The 19,093-nt window shown below is 42.0% G+C and overlaps 1 protein-coding gene across 7 annotated transcripts in view; it reads left to right on the top strand.

Annotated features, from left to right (window-relative positions):
• Positions 1–19,093, top strand: part of ARHGEF37 (Rho guanine nucleotide exchange factor 37) — a 76,003-nt gene that overhangs the window by 15,348 nt on the left and 41,562 nt on the right. The window contains exon 1 of one of the 7 annotated variants that reach the window (XM_032628179.1): positions 2,547–3,463. The exons of 5 other annotated variants lie outside the window; for them this stretch is intronic. The gene's annotated coding sequence lies outside the window, so the exon portion shown is untranslated. Of the gene's footprint in view, positions 1–2,546; positions 3,464–3,513; positions 3,679–19,093 lie in introns of those variants that run through there. One more of the 7 variants, XM_032628180.1, reaches the window with a different exon arrangement.

Below are 19,093 nucleotides of genomic sequence, written 5' to 3'. Positions count from 1 at the left end.
AAAATCTACTCTGGAAGTGGTGGTATTCAGTATCTGGTGGCAGTGATGGCAGCTGGGTCAGCTATGGCACCCAATCCCCAGGGCATTGCCAGTGTCCAGCAGCAGCATCCTTCCTATGGCGTGGTTTCCTCTGTGGGTCTGGCCACCCAGCCTACGTTGGTGCTTCCTGTATTCTTAGCCTGGTTTTCTAGTCTGCATTGATTCTTTGAGCTCCCTGATACTCTGAATAAATTCCTTTTCTGCTTCAGTTAACTAAAATCAGATTTTTTTGTGTACAACCAAAAGACTGGCTAGTACATAGTCTTTAGGTAATGCTCAACCCAAAAGAGTCTGATGTTGCAGCTTTTAGTACAGATCTCTGGATAAAGTCATGGTCAAATGTGCAACTGGTCTGGGAGTTCTGTCTAGGTTTCCTTTAAGCCCATGCATCTCAGGGAAAATATCTGCTGCCCCACCCTAAATGAACTATTCTCTATCTTCCACAACTTCTTAATTCACACTCATTCACTTACCCAGTCAATAATCACTTATTAAGCACCTACTATATACAGGGCAATATGCCAGGCACTGAGAGGAGTCCAAAGATGAATAAGCTGTAGTCTTGACAGTATACTTTGAAATTTTGAACGAGGTAAATATATTTTCTTAAAAAATAAATTAAGGACTTCCCTGGTGGTCCAGTTGTTAAGACTCTGCACTTCCAATGAAGGGGGCACGGGTTTGATCCCTGGCTGGGGAAGATCCCACATGCTGCGCGGTGAGGCCAAAATAATTTAAAAATTTAAAAAATTAAAAAATTGATCACTCTGTTGAGGGTAGAAGTGAAGGGGAACTCTTTTTATCTTTGAGTTAGTATCACTGGGGACAAGGTGATATCCATTTCTTTCTAAATGTTCTAGAAATCAATCCCAAAAGGCAATTGGATTCCTTTGTTAGAGGTTTCCAGTCAAAACAAACAAGTAGCTCTCCAGAGCTCTGAGAAAAGAATGCCTCTTTTGAAGCTGACAACTAGATTTCTGCTTATCAAAATATTTGTGACTAGGATGAAAGATGGGGAATTAGTGCCAGTGCATTAGAAATTTAACTCAAGATAACCCATAGTCCTAAAATAGAATCAAAGAAACATCAGTTTCAAATAAAAATATCATCTAGCTTTTCTCCTTTTCCTTAACTTATGAAATAAATTGTACTCCAGGGAAGCAGGGACTCCACTTCCTCTTGAACCCCTATATTATAGTAATTTGCCCGGGAGGTTTGACACTTCTATCTGAAAACACAGAATATTCAACACAAGCAAGGAAGAAGGGCACACACATATTAGAAATGGAAAGTAAAGAGGTAAAGCAGATGATTCCAGACACCTGGGACAAGTGGTCTCTCTCTCTCTCTCTCTCTCTCTCTCTCTCTCTCTCTCTCACTCACACACACACACACACACAAAAGGAGCATAAAGTGAGGTGCTGAGCACTCACAAGACCCACACCCACAAACAGGAAGTCTGATCTAGAAGTCAGACTTGTTTTGGGGGTCAGGTCTTCATTACCTGGGTGACTTTGGACAAGTCACTTAACCACTCTAGGACTCAAATTCTCTTCAGAATTCCTTCAGAATTAGAAGGAAATTTAGAGATCACCTAAACTTTAACTTTTGCATGACTCTTCTTTGAAGCATCCCCAATAACCAATAAGCCTCTCTAGTTGAATGCTGACTTTTTTTTTTTTAATTAATTTATTTAGTTTTGGCTGCATTGGGTTTTCATTGCTGTGCACTGGCTTTTCTCTAGTTGCGGCGAGCGGGGGCTACTCTTCATTGCAGTTCGCGGGCTTCTCATTGCGGTGGCTTCTCTTGTTGTGGAGCATGGGCTCTAGGAACGCAGGCTCAGTAGTTGTGGCGCACGGGCTTAGTTGCTCCACGGCATGTGGGATCTTCCCAGACCAGGGCTCGAACCCGTGTCCCCTGCATTGGCAGGTAGATTCTTAACCACTGAGCCATCAGGGAAGCCCTGAATGCTGACTTTTAGTGACAGGATGCTCACTCTCTCCAGGCAACTGATGTCATTTTTGAAATGCTCTGATTGTTAGATAAGTTCTTCCTTACATATTTGCAATTTGTCTCCCTATAGCTTTCCCCATGCTAGTGACCTCTAAGTTCATGTATGTGAAGTCTGATCCACGAACAGCTCTTTAAGAAAGCTTTCAACTTCCTTTGCTTTTCTCCTCTACAGACTAAAGCCACCCCCCTCCTCTTCTGCTGTTCTCATCCATCACATTCAAGATACAACACCATGCTGGTCTTCATATTTTTATGCATGTAGAGTAGTGCTTAAGCACCCTGAGGCCTCAGACAGTCTGAATTTGAGTACTGGTCCTGTCACTGAGTAGCTGTGTGCCAGTGTGCAAGTTACTTTCATTTCTCTAGCCTCAGTTTTTCTCTCTAAAATGAGGATGATAATAGGTATACCTATCATTAGAGAAGTTATGAATCTGATTGATGAGGAAACACAAATAAAATGTTTAGTACAGTACCTGGCACTGAGTAAGCAATATTACTAGTGCTATCACTAATAATAGTAATAACGTTCACATAATTAGAGTAAGAATGAATATTAGAATCGGAGGATTTAGAAAAGTTAATCTAGTCCATTTATCACTCCATAAACAAGATTTGGTTGCCCTGATATGAAACTTTCTATACTTTTCGTAATGATCACTTTCAAGTGTGTGTTCATTATCAGACACGCCCCAAGCGGGCAGGGACCTTGTCTGTTATGTTGACTGCTGAATACTTGGTGCCTGGAACAGAGTCCCACTCACTACTCTGAGTCATAGAAAAGGCAACTGGGGTGCAGGGAGACTGGCAGATTTATCTAAGATTGCGCAGAGTGCTCCCAAGAGAGCTAGGATAGGAACCCAGAAATCCTGGGCAGCCGGCACTCAGAATTAAAATCAAGGTCCAGCCCTAAAGTTTGGTGATTCGGGAAGGAGCACAGATATTCAGGGATCCTGGGGTCAACATTCCCACCGGATGGCCTAAATGCCGGTCCCTGTTTTGGTGCTGAGTAGCCCGAGGGAGGAGTAGGTGCCTAAATGAGAAGTCGCGTGTGGGTGGGTCACCGGGCGCAGCATTGACACCCACTTGCAAGGCTTCGCGCTGGCTGCGGGCCAGCGCACGGCAGTTGCAGTCGCCGGGCCACCCCGGCTGGGACCCACTGCAGGGAGCGTCCAGTGGAAAACAACCTGCCTCCAGTTGGACAATTAACAAAGGCGAGAGCCGGGGCCGCGCCCTCTCGGCGCACGCACATACGCAGCGTGGGCAGAGCCGCGCCCGCCCGCGCCCTCCCTAGGAACAGCGCGCGCAGGCCACAGCGCGGCGTGGGGCCGGGAGACCGGCGCCTTTCCTTCCCTGGCTGCGCAATCGCCGGGGCGGTCGAGCTCCTTCCGGCAGCTGGAACCCTGCGCGAGCGGTGAGTCTGCCCGGGTGATTGGGCCAGGGAGGGTCGCGGGAAAACAGCTGCTGATCAGATCCGGAAAGGGAGGTTGGGGGAGCGCTGGAGCGACGACGCCGGTCCGGGTTGCTCGGTAGCTAGCTTTGTGTCTTGAGTCTAATGGGAATGCAAGCAACCTGATCCAGCTGACGCAAGCGGGTCAGTTTACAGGTGGAAAACTGAGGCCCAGAGAGGTAAGCTGGCCTGTCATTGTTTATCCCTCTGCTTCAGTGTAGCATTGGGGGCGACTTTTTAATGACTCCATATACGTTAAAACAATGGAATAATACAAACAATGGTTAAAAAAAATTTCTTGACAAGGAAAGTATAATTATAAATAGGGAGTCAAGGCCAGGGGAAAAGAGAAAGGAAATCTGTGGTCCATAGGTGAGCTGCCTGGGCCAACAGCCCTCAGAGAAGTAGTGCCAAGACTGGGACTGGAAGCCAGAACTTCCGACCCCTGCCGCACTGCTCCCTGGACAGCGAGTGCCAGGAACTTAGAGAATCGGGAAGCTGACAGCCTGCCTAGGTGCTGGCTCTTAACCTTCTTGGGATCACTGACTCCTTAAAAGTCTGGGTCCCCTCCCCAGGGTTCACACATAATCTTGCACACAGTTTCAGATTTGACAGCAGGATGAAGCATTCCTGCTGTAAGAAATGACTGAAGGCTGGCACTCAGGCTGTGCTGTGTCAGAGCAGTTTATTTGCTCCTGTAAAGGGAGGCAGGTGAAGGAGTGAGTTCCTGCTCTGAGTTCAGACAGCTTCCGACGCCCCTAGCTGCCTGATTTTGGACACATTGTTTAACCTCTCCAAGGCCCAGTTTTTTTTGTAAACTTGAGGTAAGATTGCTTCATCTTTCATGTTGTTGTCGGACTACAGATGAACTTTGAGCCCAGTGCCCTGCTCGTAGTAGGTGCTCAATAAAAGGGCTGGCGCACACAACCCAGTGAGTCAAAGCCATGCCAGTTAAGAAAGAGTGATGACCTGCGGGAAGTTGGGCTGTATCCGACATAAAAGAAAAAAAAAAATTTTAATTTAAAACATGCAAATATAAAGTCAGCCCTGTTATGACTTATAAGTGGCTGCACATACCTTGGTGATAGTAACCTAAATAAGAGTGCACCTATTTAGAATAATGCCCAACACTCAATATTTGACCCTAGGTCAAATGCTGAAAGTAGAAACTACCAGACATTCTAACAAGGACAGATTATTGGGCCTCACATGCCCCTTTTGAATGGAGCCAGCATCTGTATAGTTGTAAATGAGAGGAAAGAGAAGGACATACATGGGAACCTGGGCACCTCCCTAATCTTGCCCACAGATGGAGGCTCAGCTGAGTTTCTGCCAGGGTACAGGAGTTACTTGGCAGTTGGCTCATATCCCTCTTGGATCAGCAGCTTGCTGTGGTAAACAGTGCCTTGGTTGATTCTGTTCTAGAAAAAATAAATGGCTTTTTATTTAACTGATTAGGGAGGGGGGTTGTTTTGGGTGCTGTAACTGAAGCAAAATGGCATTTGTTGAGCTTGATTGTCCAAAGCCTGTTGCTTATTGACAGGCTTAAGCTCTTTAAAATCGATGGATCCAAAATTATGAGGAGAGGGCCTGGGCAGCCCTACTTATCTATAAAAGGAACTGCCCTTACCAAATACTGTGTTGTCTCCTTTCCCTATCATTTTAGGCCTTGCCAATAGAGACAGGGAAATATGGCTTAGGGCAAATAGCCGTTATTTAATTTGGGTTAAGACACACACTACCTGTCTGGTGGTTACATTCCTCTCTGTGTATTTATAAGGGGCAGTTTTTCCTCAGAGAGAAAGAAAGAGAGAATGTATATGTGTATGTCTGGAACGTCTTTTGCCCTCTGTCTTCTCAACCTCAAACAGTCATTTCTCAACCCAGAGAAGTCCTTTTTCTGCAAGCTTGGTGATTTTGGCACATTCTTTTCCTTGCTAGCCCTGTTGCCTAATTTTTTTTCACAGTAGCTCTCTTAGAAAGTTTTTTTTTTTTTTTTTTTTGCAGTACGCGGGCCTCTCACCGTTGTGGCCTCTCCTGTTGCGGAGCACAGGCTCCTGATGCGCAGGCTCAGCGGCCATGGCTCACGGGCTCAGCCGCTCTGCGGCATGTGGGATCTTCCTGGACCGGGCACAAACCCGCGTCCCCTGCATCGGCAGGTGGACCCCCAACCACTGTGCCACCAGGGAAGCCCAGAAAGTTTTTTTTGATTTGATCTTTAGGTTCCAAACTCTTGGTGTTCCATGGGACAACATAGAGCACACACAGTCATTCTCTTAGACAAAGGCTCTTACTTATTTGAAGGCAGTCCGTGTACCCCTTCCGTGCGTTTGCCTCTCCAGACTCACTGTCTTCATTCCTTCAACTATTCCTTAGGAGGACAATAGTAAGAGCAGACTTTCTTAAGAAATCTACAGATCGCTTGTGTCAGAATTACCTAGGGGCTTGTCAAAATGCCCCATCTGTGACCTACTGAATCAGAATCTTCCAAGAGTGGGGGCAAGAATTTGCATGCCTAATAAGTGCTCCTGGTGGTTCTTGTGCACCTCTGGTTGCCTATGTGTGTGTTGGGGGTAGGAGACTATTAATTATTTATACATTTCTGTATTGTTTGTCTAGTTATGTAATAAGTGAGAGCCTCTTTTGTAATTTTTTTTTTTTTGGCTGTGCCACATGACATGTAGAATCTTATTTCCCCAACCAGGGATTGAACCCACGCCCCTTGCAGTGGAAGGGCAGAGTCTTAACCACTGGACTGCGAGGGAAGTCCTCTTTTGTAATTTAAGCAAACAAACAAAAAACCCATGATGTCCAAAGAGAATATATTGGTGGCAAATAAACACTTGAAAAGATGTTCAAGATCATTAATCATTGGGGAAATGCACATTAAAACCACAAACAGATAAAACTTCATACAAAGACTGGCTGCATCAAGTGTTGACCAGGTTGCTGGAACTCATACACTGTTGGTGGGAAAGTAAAATGGTACAACCACTTTTTAAAAGTATGACATTTTCTTTTAAAAGTATATACCTATCTGTGATCTAAACATTGCATTCCTAAAAAAAAAAAAAGAAGTGAAAAATAAGCATTGCATTCCTAGGTCCAGCTTTATTGTAATTGAGAAACAGGAAGCAACCAATTTTTTATCCAGTGCATAGATAAACTGTGGTATATTTATATAATATAATACTACACAGCAATAAAAAGTAACGAACTATTGATACGTGCTACAACATGGATGAATGACAAAATAATTTTGTTGAAAGGAAGAAGCCAGACAAAAAAGTGTACATACTACATCATTACAATTATATAAAATTCAAGGGGAGTTTCTGTCTCTTAGCTGACCTCAAACTTTGTTGTGGCTTCCAAGAGTTGTGTGTCTAACTCCACTTGTAACAGTGTCATTGGCAATTTGATCACTATTCTGCCAGTGTTCATCTGTGCCATTCATTCATTAATTCAATTAATTGAGCATCTACTATGTGCTAGATCTAGAGTAGACACTAGGTAATGCGTTGATGAATATAAGAAACATGGTCTTTGCCCTTGTGGAGCTTCTGCTCTATTGAATGAACCAGTAAAACAAATTGAATAGGAAACATAATTATTGGGGGAAAGGAGTGGTTCTTTGGAAGGGGGATGACTTTCAGGGAAGACTTGTCTGGGTTTCGACAGAGGAGTAAAGCAGTCAATTTTATGTTTTTGAATGACCACTCGACTCTGGTGCTGTGTATGCATCCAGTCAGGAGGCTGTTGTGCTGATTCAGGAGAAAAATGGTGGAGGTTTAGGCTCAGGTGGTCTTAGAGGTGGGAAGCACCAAAAGAACTAATGGCTATCCTTAATGAAACAGGGCAGATCCCAGAGGTTGACACTGACCAACGCTCTTTGAATTTGGTATTTTATCAGTTTTTAGTCCATATTATTGTCCTATTGCTTCCCCATTGCCACACCTTATTCCATTACCTCATCTTATTCCTTATTCCTAAGGATGTCACGAGAGACCAGCAGTACCTTCCTAGTCCAGTTACACTAGCCTGTGATATTTCTTTGATCTACTGATCTAGTCAGCTTTCATTAAGGGAATGAGGATAGTCTGGCATGACCTGTTTGTCTTTTTTCTGTTAACCTATGCTGGCTCTCAGTGATGTCTGTTTCATAGACAGATGGTCTTTCCAAGGGCTGATAGACCATCTGTTTTAATCAAGTGGCAGAAACCCAACTCAGAGTGGTTTAGGCCAAAGTGGAGTGGGGAATGAAAATGTGTTAGCTCACATTAAAAAATAAAAATCCGGGGCTTCCCTGGTGGCGCAGTGGTGGAGAGTCCGCCTGCCGATGCAGGGGACACGGGTTCGTGCCCCGGTCCGGGAAGATCCCACATGCCGCGGAGCGGCTGGGCCCGTGAGCCATGGCCGCTGAGCCTGCGCGTCCGGAGCCTGTGTTCCACAACGGGAGAGGCCACAACAGTGAGAGGCCCGCATACCACCAAAAAAAAAAAAAAAAAAAAAAAAAAAAAACCGAAGGGAATCAGTCTCCATCATGGTTGGATTAAGTAATGCCATCAGGGCTTAGTCTCATGGTCTCTCCATCTCTCAGCTCCACTTCTTTGTTATTAGCTGCATTGTCAGTTAGGCTCTGCTGTGTAGTTCGTATTACTTATTATTATCATCATGATTAACTGTTCTCACCATCTGCTTGAATATGATCAGCCAAGTGTCCTTAGACAACTTCATCCCTCTGATCCACGGTCATGCTACTCTTTCCAGTTTAACAGTAATAGTAACAAAAACAACAGCTACCATTATTGAAAGCTCACCACGTAGCACACACTCTGCTATACACTTTACATGGATTATCATATGAAATCTTATAACAACCCTATAAGGAAGGTTATATAATTATCCCAGGAAAGCCAGCTGATTGATCGCAGAATCAGAATTTGAAATCAGGTTTTCTGGCTCCAGGGTCTAGGCTCCTAACCTTCATAGTGACCCCTGCAGTCACTCTTTAGGGCTAAGAAGAGGAAAGCAAAGCCATCAAATAGAGTGCCTATTTTTTACTTTATCTGAACATGAATGTTAAAATTTAGTTGGCAGTCATAGTAGGGGCAGAGCTGTGGAGGTTATTCTTACAATTTTGTTAATCCCAGACGCTTCTGTGTTTTAGAGTTCTGGAAGCTCTTTGTACAGGACCCACCACTCTGACTCTTGTATGTATCTTTATAAACGAGGCTCGTTAGCCAGGATCCCTGTGTGGCCATTCTCATTTCCATAGGTATTTCCTCCCTTTATTCTTCAACAGGGTCTTTTGTTAGCATGATGTTTAACTTCATCTTCAACAGTCTTCCCATGAACCCTAATCCCTAGAGGTTTTGCTTCCTTTTTTTTTCCCTTAAATGTTTAAATTGACCTCCCTCTGTAACCTGGGGTGGGAGCCTGATGGATGTTCATCTTTTCTTGCCATGACATTTTGCCTTCTGAAAGAACTTTTAAGATGATGGTTTCACTTTCCTCTGGGATCTGCTTACTTCCATTTCTTTCTTTCTTTCTTTCTTTTCTTTCGTTGTGTTGGGTCTTAGTTGCGGCAGGCGGGCTCCTTTGTTGTGGCTCAAGTGCTCCTTAGTTTCAGCACTCAGGCTCTTTAGTTGTGGCATGCAAACTCTTAGTTGCAGCATGCATGTGGGATCTAGTTCCCTGACCATGGATGGAACCTGGGCCCCCTGCATTGGGAGCACAGAGTGTTAACCACTGAGCCACCAGGGAAGTTCCTGTCTCCATTCACTTCTTTTTTTTAAAGAGTAACCACCTCTTTTTTTTTGTTTGTTTTTTGTTTTTTGTTTTTTGCAGTACACGGGCCTCTCACTGTTGTGGCCTCTCCCGTTGTGGAGCACAGGCTTCGGACGCGCAGGCTCAGCAGCCATGGCTCACGGGCCCAGCCGCTCCGTAGCATGTGGGATCTTCCCAGACAGGGGCACAAACCCGTGTCCCCTGCATCAGCAGGCGGACTCTCAACCACTGCGCCACCAGGGAAGCCCTAACCACCTCTTTTTTTAATATAAATTTATTTATTTATTTTTGGCATTGGGTCCTCATTGCTGCATGCGAGCTTTCTATAGTTGCGGTGAGCGGGGGCTACTCTTTGTTGCTGTGCATGGGCTTCTCATTGCGGTGACTTCTTTTGGTGTGGACCACATGCTCTAGGCATGCGGGCTTCAGTAGTTGTGGCATGCAGGCTCAGTAGTTGTGGCCTATGGGCTCTAGAGCACAGGCTTAGCAGTTGCGCACGGGCTCAGTTGCTCCACGGCATGTAGGATCTTCCTGAACCAGGGATCAAACCCGTGTCCCTGCATTGGCAGGCGGATTCTCAACCACTGTACCACCAGGGAAGCCCTCCATTCACTTCTGATTGGTCAGAATTAGGTTCACAGTATCATTTTCCTTGTTACTTCTGTCTTAAAAGGGGTGAAATCATCAGGATGTCCATAACATTTACTTAGTCCCTCTGCAAAACTTGGAGCAAATAACCAGATATTTTAAATGCCCTATCCTTACTGGGCATATACTCAGTGAAAACCATAATTCAAAAAGACACATGCACCCCAATGTTCATTGCAGCACTATGTTTTCAAAATTTTATTTATTTTTGGCTGCATTGGGTCTTCGTTGCTGCGTGCGGGCTTTCTCTAGTTGTGGTGAGCGGGGGCTACTCTTCGTTGCGGTGCATGGGCTTCTCATTGCGGTGGCTTCTCTTGTTGCAGAGCACGGGCTCTAAGTACACAGGCTCAGTAGTTGTGGCTTGCAGGCTCTAGAGCACAGGCTCAGTAGTTGTGGTGCATGGGCTTAGTTGCTCCGCAGCATGTGGCATCTTCCTGGACAGGGCTCGAACCAGTCTCCCCTACATTGGCAGGCGGATTCTTAACCACTGCACCACCAGGGAAACCCTCATTGCAGCTCTATTTATAATAGCCAGGTCATGGAAGCAACCTAAATGCGCATCAACAGATGAATGGATAAAGAAGATGTGGTGCATATATACAATGGAATATTACTCAGCCATAGAAAAGGAGTGAAATTGGGTCATTTGTAGAGACGTGGACATGGATGGACCTAGAGACTGTCATAAAGAGTGAAGTAAGTCAGAAAGAGAAAAACAAATATCATATATTAGCGCATATACATGGAATCTAGAAAAATGGTATAGATGAACCAGTTTGTAAGGCAGAAATAAAGACACAGATGTAGAGAACAAACATATGGACAGCAAGGGGGAAAGTGGTGGGATGAATTGGGAGATAGGGATTGACATATATACACTAATATATATAAAGTAGATAACTAATAAGAACCTGCTGTATAAAAAAAATAAAATTACAAAAATGAAAGAACCCTAGAGCCATTTCCAAAATTAAATAAAACAAAATAACAAGAAACAAAAATTAAATGCCCTATCTTTATTGTAGCGCCCTTTTTTTCCTGCCTTTAACTTTGTATCCTCACAGTCCAGAAAAATGCTTGGCATGGAATAGCTACTCCAAATATTTGTTGAATAAATGTGTGAATGCCCAAATTATTCTGTGCGAGTGTGGACAGAGGAGGAGAGAGGAGAAGAGAATTAACTGTTTTATCCTATCCTATCCTAGAGTCAGAAGCAGTCACTGCATAACATTCAAGAAACATTTTTTTTTTTTAGTACCCACTATGTGCTAGACTGATTTTAGTTCTTAATTGCTTATCACAGGGCATCAAAGAGATCTCAGGACTCAGCATGGACTGGACTATATTGAAAGACATATTTTCCCAAATATATTCTCCAAGACAAACCTCCTTATCAGACCACACCAGGAAATGGAACAAAGGCACCCAGCCTGTTCTCCCAGGCTTTTAAGCTGCATTTGTCCTGAGAGTGTTGCAAAGATAGTGGATAACTTAAGCTATTTAATATTTCGTTTGTTTTTAACTTTTTACTTTGAAATAAGTATAGGTCAGCATGAAGTTCCAAGGATAGTACAGAGAGGTTATGTGTATCTTCACCAGGTTCCTCCAGTGGTTACGTCTTATCTCAATAGCAGGAAAACCAGGAAATTGGCATTGATATAATCATGTGTTTGATTGTTAGATGTTGTTTTATCACGTGTGTAGATTTCTGTAACCACCATTTCAATTAAGATGCAGATCTATTCTATCACCATGAAGTTCTCCCTGTGCTGTTCCTTTATTGCCACACCCAGGTGCCCACCACCCTCATCCCTAACCAAGTGACCACTAATCTGTTCTCTGTCTCTATAATTTTAGATGTTTTATAAATGATCACACAGTAAGCTTTTCAGGTTGTTCTGTTTTCAGGCAGCACAACTGGATGGTTCTTGAGGGTATCAGTAGTTCATCCCTTTTTATTTCTGAGTATTCTGTGACCTTAGATATACAACTTTTTTTTTTTTTAGCCATCCACCTATTAAATTCACTTAATAAAACAACATTTTGGTTGTTTTCAGTTTTTAGCTATTACAAATAAAGTTTTGACGAACATTCGTAGACAGGTTTTTGTATAGGCGTAAGTTTTCTTCCTCTGGAATAGATGCCCTGGGGTGTGATTGCTGGTAAGTGTATGTTTAGTTTTTAAAGAAACTGACAAACTATTTTCTAAAGTAACTGTACCATTTTACATTCCCATCAGCAATGTATGAGAGATCCAGTTTCTCCGCATCCTTGCCAACATTTCGTATTATATAATATTTTGGGGGGTAACAGCTTTATTGAGATATAATTCACATAATATAATTCACCCTTTTTTTTTGGCCATGCCGCATAGCATGCAGGATCTTAGTTCCTGACCAGGGATTGAACCTGCGCCCCCTGCAGTGGAAGCGCAGAATCTTAACCACTGGACTGCCAGGGAAGTCCCTAATTCACCCATTTAAAGTGTACAAGTCAATGGTTTTTAGTATGTTCACTGAGTTGTGCAACCATCACCACTAATAAGTTTAGAACGTTTCACCATCCCCAAAAGAAACCCAGCTACGGGCTTCCCTGGTGGCGCAGTGGTTGAGAGTCCGCCTGCCGATGCAGGAGACACGGGTTCGTGCCCCGGTCCGGGAAGATCCCACGTGCCGCGGAGCGGCTGGGCCCGTGAGCCATGGCCGCTGAGGCTGCGCGTCCAGAGCCTGCGTGTCCGGAGCCTGTGCTCCGCAACGGGAGAGGCCACAACAGTGAGAGGCCCGCGTACCTCAAAAAAAAAAAAAAAAAACCCCAAAGAAAAGAAACCCAGCTACCACACTTCCAAATCATTATCCCTTCAGCCCTGGAAACTACTAACCCACTTTCTGTTTCTGTAGATTTGCCTATTCTGGACATTTCCTATAAATAGAATCATCAAGTATGTGGTCCTTTGTGGCTAACTTCTTTCATTTAGTGTAATGTTTTCAAGACCCATTTATGTTATAGCACACATTAGTAGCTCATTCCTTTTCATTGCCAAATAATATATTTTTAAAGAAATAAAAATGTGTCTTTCCATTACATGGGCTGTAAACTAAGAGAATAACAAAATGCTGCTACGGAGAAGTTCTGCCAGGCCTGCTTGGAGGTCTGGATTGCAGTTAACCTAAGTGCTATTTTAAATATTTAGCAGTTCTCTGTGAAGTATTATTTATGTTTTTTGTTTATTTAGCAACAGTTCTGAGTAGTGGAACCTGAGTAGCTCTCCTAAAATCCTATTGGGATCTTTCTAGAAAAGCAATGCACTGGGTGATGAATGTCAGTGATTCGGGCCAGGGACAGGTCAGCAGGCCAAAGGCAGCATTCAGGAGCTGTACTAGAGCTGTGCATCAGATATGTTCCAGGATCTTTCTGGGCCTTCTGCCTTCTGAACAACCTTACTCTCACCAAGCACCTGTATATAAGCACTGATCCATGGGTCAGTGCTTATGACCCAGGACAGAAACTTCTGCTACTAATACATGAAAAGGACCATTTATATATGCAAATACATATTCGTATATGTATCAGCATTGTGAGACAGAGAGGAAGACATATGGATGGGTGCTCATCTTGTCTCCAAGAGCTTAGTGTCTAGTCTGGAAGGCATAGCCCTAAGTAACCTGAGTACAAGGCTGAATGGGATGCATGTCACTTTAAATATTAGGAAATATTTTAACTGTCCAGAAAAGAACAAAGAGCAAAACAACAAATGCCCATGTTCTTACTACCTAGCTTTGTTTAATTTGAACATTTTTGACATATTTGCTTCAGTTTTTCAAAAACCAAATAAAACATCTCTGATACTCAGCAATGAAAAGGAAGGACCTATTGATAACACACAACAGCTTACATGAATCTCCAAGGAATTACGCTGATTGAATAAAGTCAGTCCCAAAAGGTTATGTATTATATGATTCAAATATACGTACTGTGTGATTTACATACATTCTTTTTTTTTTTAAAGCTTTTATTTATTTTATTTATTTATTTATTTTGGCTGCGTCACGCGGCTTGTGGGATCTCAGTTCTCTGACCAGGGATTAAATCCTGGCCACGGGAGTGAAAGTGCCGAGTCCTAACCATTAGACCACCAGGGAACTACCTACATACATTCTTGAACTGACAAGAGTATAGAAATAGAGAACAGATTCTTATCTGTTCTCTATTAAAGATGGGGGTTAAAGATGGGATGGGGCTGGAGCCAAGTGGGTAAAAAGGCAACATGAAGATCCTTAAGATGGAACTGTTCTGCATCTTGACTGTATTGGTGTCAACAACTTGGCTGTGAGATTGTACTATAGTTTTGCCTAATGTTGTCACTGGGGAAGTTGGGTAAAGGATACACAGAACCTCTGTATTATTTCTTACAACTGCATGTGAATCTCTAATTATCTCAGAATTAAAAGGTTAACTTAAAAAGCCCCTCAGATACCATTAAGTCCCCTTTGATACTCTCCCCAATTCTATTCCTCTACCTCCCTTTCCAGAGGTTACTTTTATCCTGTGTGGATGGAAATAATCAATAAACAAAATATAATAGGAATAAAAAAGAGTTTTATTTGGGCTAAACTGAGGACTATAGCCTGGGAGACAGCCTCTCAGATAACTCTAAAGAGCTGCTCCAGAGAAGCATGGTTTTCAGCACAGTTTTACATTATTATGTCGGAACAAAGAACATCAAACAAGTCAGGAATATATTCCTTCAGGTTTCAAAAAACAGATCAGCACGTACACAGTGAGTCAGTATGACTTTGGCTCCTGGGAAAGGAGTCTTATCATCGAAGCAGCACCAGCATTGGTGGTCTAGGAAAGGAGGCATTTAATCTTTATTTTTTAACATGGACATTCTTTACTTGTGATCATTGTGCCCTTTTCTTTAATAATTAAAGCAGATATGACAATGTATGTCAGATAGGCCACAAACAGGCTGTTTTAGTTAGCGGAAAATCAAGTTAAATCATGTATAAGCCAGAATGACTTCGCTATACCTCAATATGTGAAAATTTCTTTAATCACTGGGTTTTATTGCTAACCACTTCCATGAAAAATTTAATACCTGTGCTACATGTGTATGTGTCCCTAAACAATATCTAGCATTGTTTCACATATTTTAAACTTTTAAAAACTTTTAAATTTTATTATTATTTTTTTCTTTTCACATTTTAAACATTCATACTCTGTGTATCCTTCTGGGACTTGTTTATATATTTTTTTTCCTGTGTACAGTGTTTGTGAGGATATCCATATTGATACATGAATCTATAGTTTATTTACTTTCAGTGTTGTTCAGAATTCCATTATATGGCTATACCACAAGTTATTTATCTACTTTCATTGGGGCTTTTAGTTTTTTTCTAATTTTTTGTTATTTCAGCAGTGCTGCAATGAGCATTCATGTCTACATTTCTTGTGTGTATGTGGAAAGTTTCTTGAAGTCGAGGTATACCTAGGAGTAGAACTCCTTGGCCTGACTGTGTGAATTTTCAACTTTTCTAAATATTGCCAAGTTGCTCTTTAGGATGGTTGCAACAATTCACATTATCGTACCAGTATATGAGATTTCCCATTCATCTGCAGTCCTACCAGCATTTTGTTTTATTTTCATATTTTGCTGATCTCTTGGGCATGGAATGGTATCTCATTGTGGTTTTGTTTTCTTTTGCTGCACCACACAGCTTGTGGAATCTTAGTTCCCTGACCAGGGATTGAACCTGGGCCCTCGGCAGTGAAAGCATGGAGTCTTAACCACTGGATTACCAGAGAATTCCCTTACTAGGGTTTTAATAATTCGCATTTGCCTAGTTAAGAGTGAATTGAACATCTTTTCATTTGCATATTAGCCATTTAAATTTCTTCTTTTGTGAATTAACTTTTCGTGCTGGTATTAGCCAGGATTTAGTTGGAGATAACACGAAACATTCTATTTTAACCAGAAAGGGATTTAAAAGAGGGTCTTGGGACTTCCCTGGTGGTTCAGTGGTTAAGAATCTGCCTGCCAATGCAGGGGACATGGGTTTGATCCCTGGTCTGGGAAGATCCCACATGCCGCAGAGCAACTCAGCCTGTGCGCCGCAACTACTGAGCCCATGCTATAGAGCCCACAAACTGCAACTGCTGAGCCCACGTGCTGCCACTACTGAAGCCCGCACACCTAGAGCCCGTGTTCCACAACAAGAGAAGCCACTGCAGTGAGAAACCCGTGCACCTCAACAAAGAGTAGCCCCTGCTTGCCAGAACTAGAGAAAGCCCGTGCACAGCAACGAAGACCCAGTGCAGTCAAAAATAAATAAATAAAAATTTTAAAAATAAATAAATAAAAGAGGGTCTTAAGAGCTTACCAAGTTGGTGGAAGGCCTGGAGAAGCAGTCCACAGAATGGGCTTTAGGAATGAGTCCCAGGGACTTCCTTGGTGGTCCAGTGGTTAAGACTCTGCACTCCCAATACAGGGGGCATGGGTTCAATCCCTGGTTGGGGAACTAAGATCCCTCATGCTACATGGTGCGGACCCCCCCCCAAAAAAAGTAATAATACAATAATACAGCTCGAAAGCTGCTCCAAAGAAGCCACTACCCTCTGTAACAATACAGAAACTGAAGAATTGGGAAGCTGCTGTCCCTACTGCTGGCTTCAAGATTCTATGACTTTAGCTACAATCTGTTGCCAGAACTATTGATTTCAGAACAATGCAGTACCTGCCCCATTAAATAGTTACTTCAAGCATCACTTCTCTTCCTACTTATGTAATTTCTAAATTCTGGCTCACATGAGATCATCTGATTGGTGGAATCTTACAATCTTAGCTGCAAGGGAGTCTGGAAAGCTGGGTTTTAGCTCTCCAGTTTCAGCATTACAGCAAGATCTCATAGGAGGAGGTTAAAATTGACACTAAATGAACTTAAACACTGTATTTGCAACCATATCCTTTGTCTAGTTTTCTTACAGATTGCCTTGTTTTAATGATTCATAGAAGTTCTTTATATAGTCTAGGTATTAAACTTTTTTTTTAACATCTTTATTGGGGTATAATTGCTTTACAATGGTGTGTTAGTTTCTGCTTTATAACAAAGTGAATCAGTTATACATATACATATGTTCCCATATGTCTTCCATCTTGCATCTCCCTCACTCCCACTCTCCCTATCCCACCCCTCCAGGCTGTCACAAAGCACCGAGCTAATATCCCTGTGCCATGCAGCTGCTTCCCACTAGCTATCTACCTTACTACATTTGTTAGTGTGTATATGTCCATGACTCTCTCTCGCCCTGTCAAAGCTCACCCTTCCCCCTCCCCATATCCTCAAGTCCGTTCTCCAGTAGGTCTGCGTCTTTATTCCTGTCTTACCCCTAGGTTCTTCATGACATTTTTTTTTCTTAAATTCCATATATATGTGTTAGCATACGGTATCTGTCTTTTTCTTTCTGACTTACTTCACTCTGTATGACAGACTCTAGGTCTATCCATCTCATTACAAATAGCTCAATTTCGTTTCTTTTTAAGGCTGAGTAATATTCTATTGTATATATGTGCCACATCTTCTTTATCCATTCATCCAATGATGGGCACTTAGATTGTTTCCATCTCCGGGCTATTGTAAATAGAGCTGCAATGAACATTTTGGTACATGACTCTTTTTGAATTTTGGTTTTCTCAGGGTATATGCCCAGTAGTGGGATTGCTGGGTCATATGGTAATTCTATTTTTATTTTTTTAAGGAACCTCCATACTGTTCTCTATAGTAGCTGAACCAATTCACATGGTATTAAACTTTTGTCGGTTGTATTCACTACAAATATCTTCTGATCTAAGGCCCCTCTTTTCCTTTTTATTTTAGAATTGTTTATGAACAGAACATTCAAATATTATTGTAGTCAGATTTATCAATTTTTTCTTTGGGAGTTTGTACATTTTATGTCTTGTTGAAAAAAATTCTTCTTATCTAGAGAGTTTAAAAATATTTTCCCGTTTTCTTCTAAGAATTTAGAGCTTCACATTTAACATTTAGGTCTTTAATCCATCTGGAGTTTATTTGGTGTGTGCTGTGGGATTGCATTTGTTTATTTATTTTTTATAGGGGAGGCCAGTTATCTCATGGACCATCCTTTTCCCAGTGACTTATAATGACACTTACGTCATATATCAAGTTTCCATATTTACTGTGGTCTGCTTCTGGGCTCTCTAATCTGTTCTACTGAGCTGTTTGCCCCTGTGTCAATATAATACTTCAAAATTATTATGACTTTCAAATGTATCTAGATATCTGGTAGGACAGGCCCCCCCACCTTGTTCTTCAGAATTGCCTTAGTCATTCTGAGCCTTTTTGTCCATATATATTTTAGAATCATTGTATTATGTTCTACTAAAAAAAAAAACAAAAAAAAAAAACCCCAAACCCCCAAACCCTATCGGGAGTTTTATTGAAATTGTATTGAATCAGTTTGGGTCAATTTTCATCTTTATGATATTAACTTTTCCTATCCATGAACATAGTGTATCTCTACTTGTAACTAGTTCTTTTTTGTGGTTTTGTTTTTGTTTTTATTTTTTCAGGCTGTGCCGTGTGGCTTGTGGGATCTTAGTTCCTGATCAGGGATCAGACCTGGGCTCCCTGCAGTGGAAGCTCAGAGTCCTAACCACTGGACTGCCAGGGAATTCCCAGCTAGTTCTTAAATATATTTAGATAAGTGTTTATAATTTTCTTCATAAAGATCTTGTACATCTTTTTTTTTTTTTTTGAATGCGTAGCTTGTGAGACCTCAGTTCCCCAACTAGGGATTGAACTTGGGCCACGGCAGTGAAAGCCTGGAATCCTAACGACTAGGCCACCAGGGAACTCCCCATCTTTTGTTAAATTAAGATATTTAGGAAGGAATAAATATTATGTGTTATTATTAAATCCTTTTATTATTATGCTGCTATTTTTCCTTAAATTGCACTCTTAAAAATTGTTGTTGGTATACACAGGAATATGATTTATTTTTGAATATTGATCTCCAGCAAAATTGAGGAATTTTCACTTTTTCTTACATTTAGTTTTTAGTTCACTTCAAAGCTGTAATTTAAAGAGATGGATAGTTCTACATTTGTGATGAGAAAGAGAGACAGGTGATTCTGCA

The sequence above is a fragment of the Phocoena sinus genome, chromosome 3 (genome assembly GCF_008692025.1).
Source record: "Phocoena sinus isolate mPhoSin1 chromosome 3, mPhoSin1.pri, whole genome shotgun sequence".
Lineage (NCBI taxonomy): Eukaryota > Metazoa > Chordata > Mammalia > Artiodactyla > Phocoenidae > Phocoena > Phocoena sinus.
Note: the sequence above shows the minus strand (reverse complement) of the source record. Positions and strands in the feature narration are given on the sequence as shown.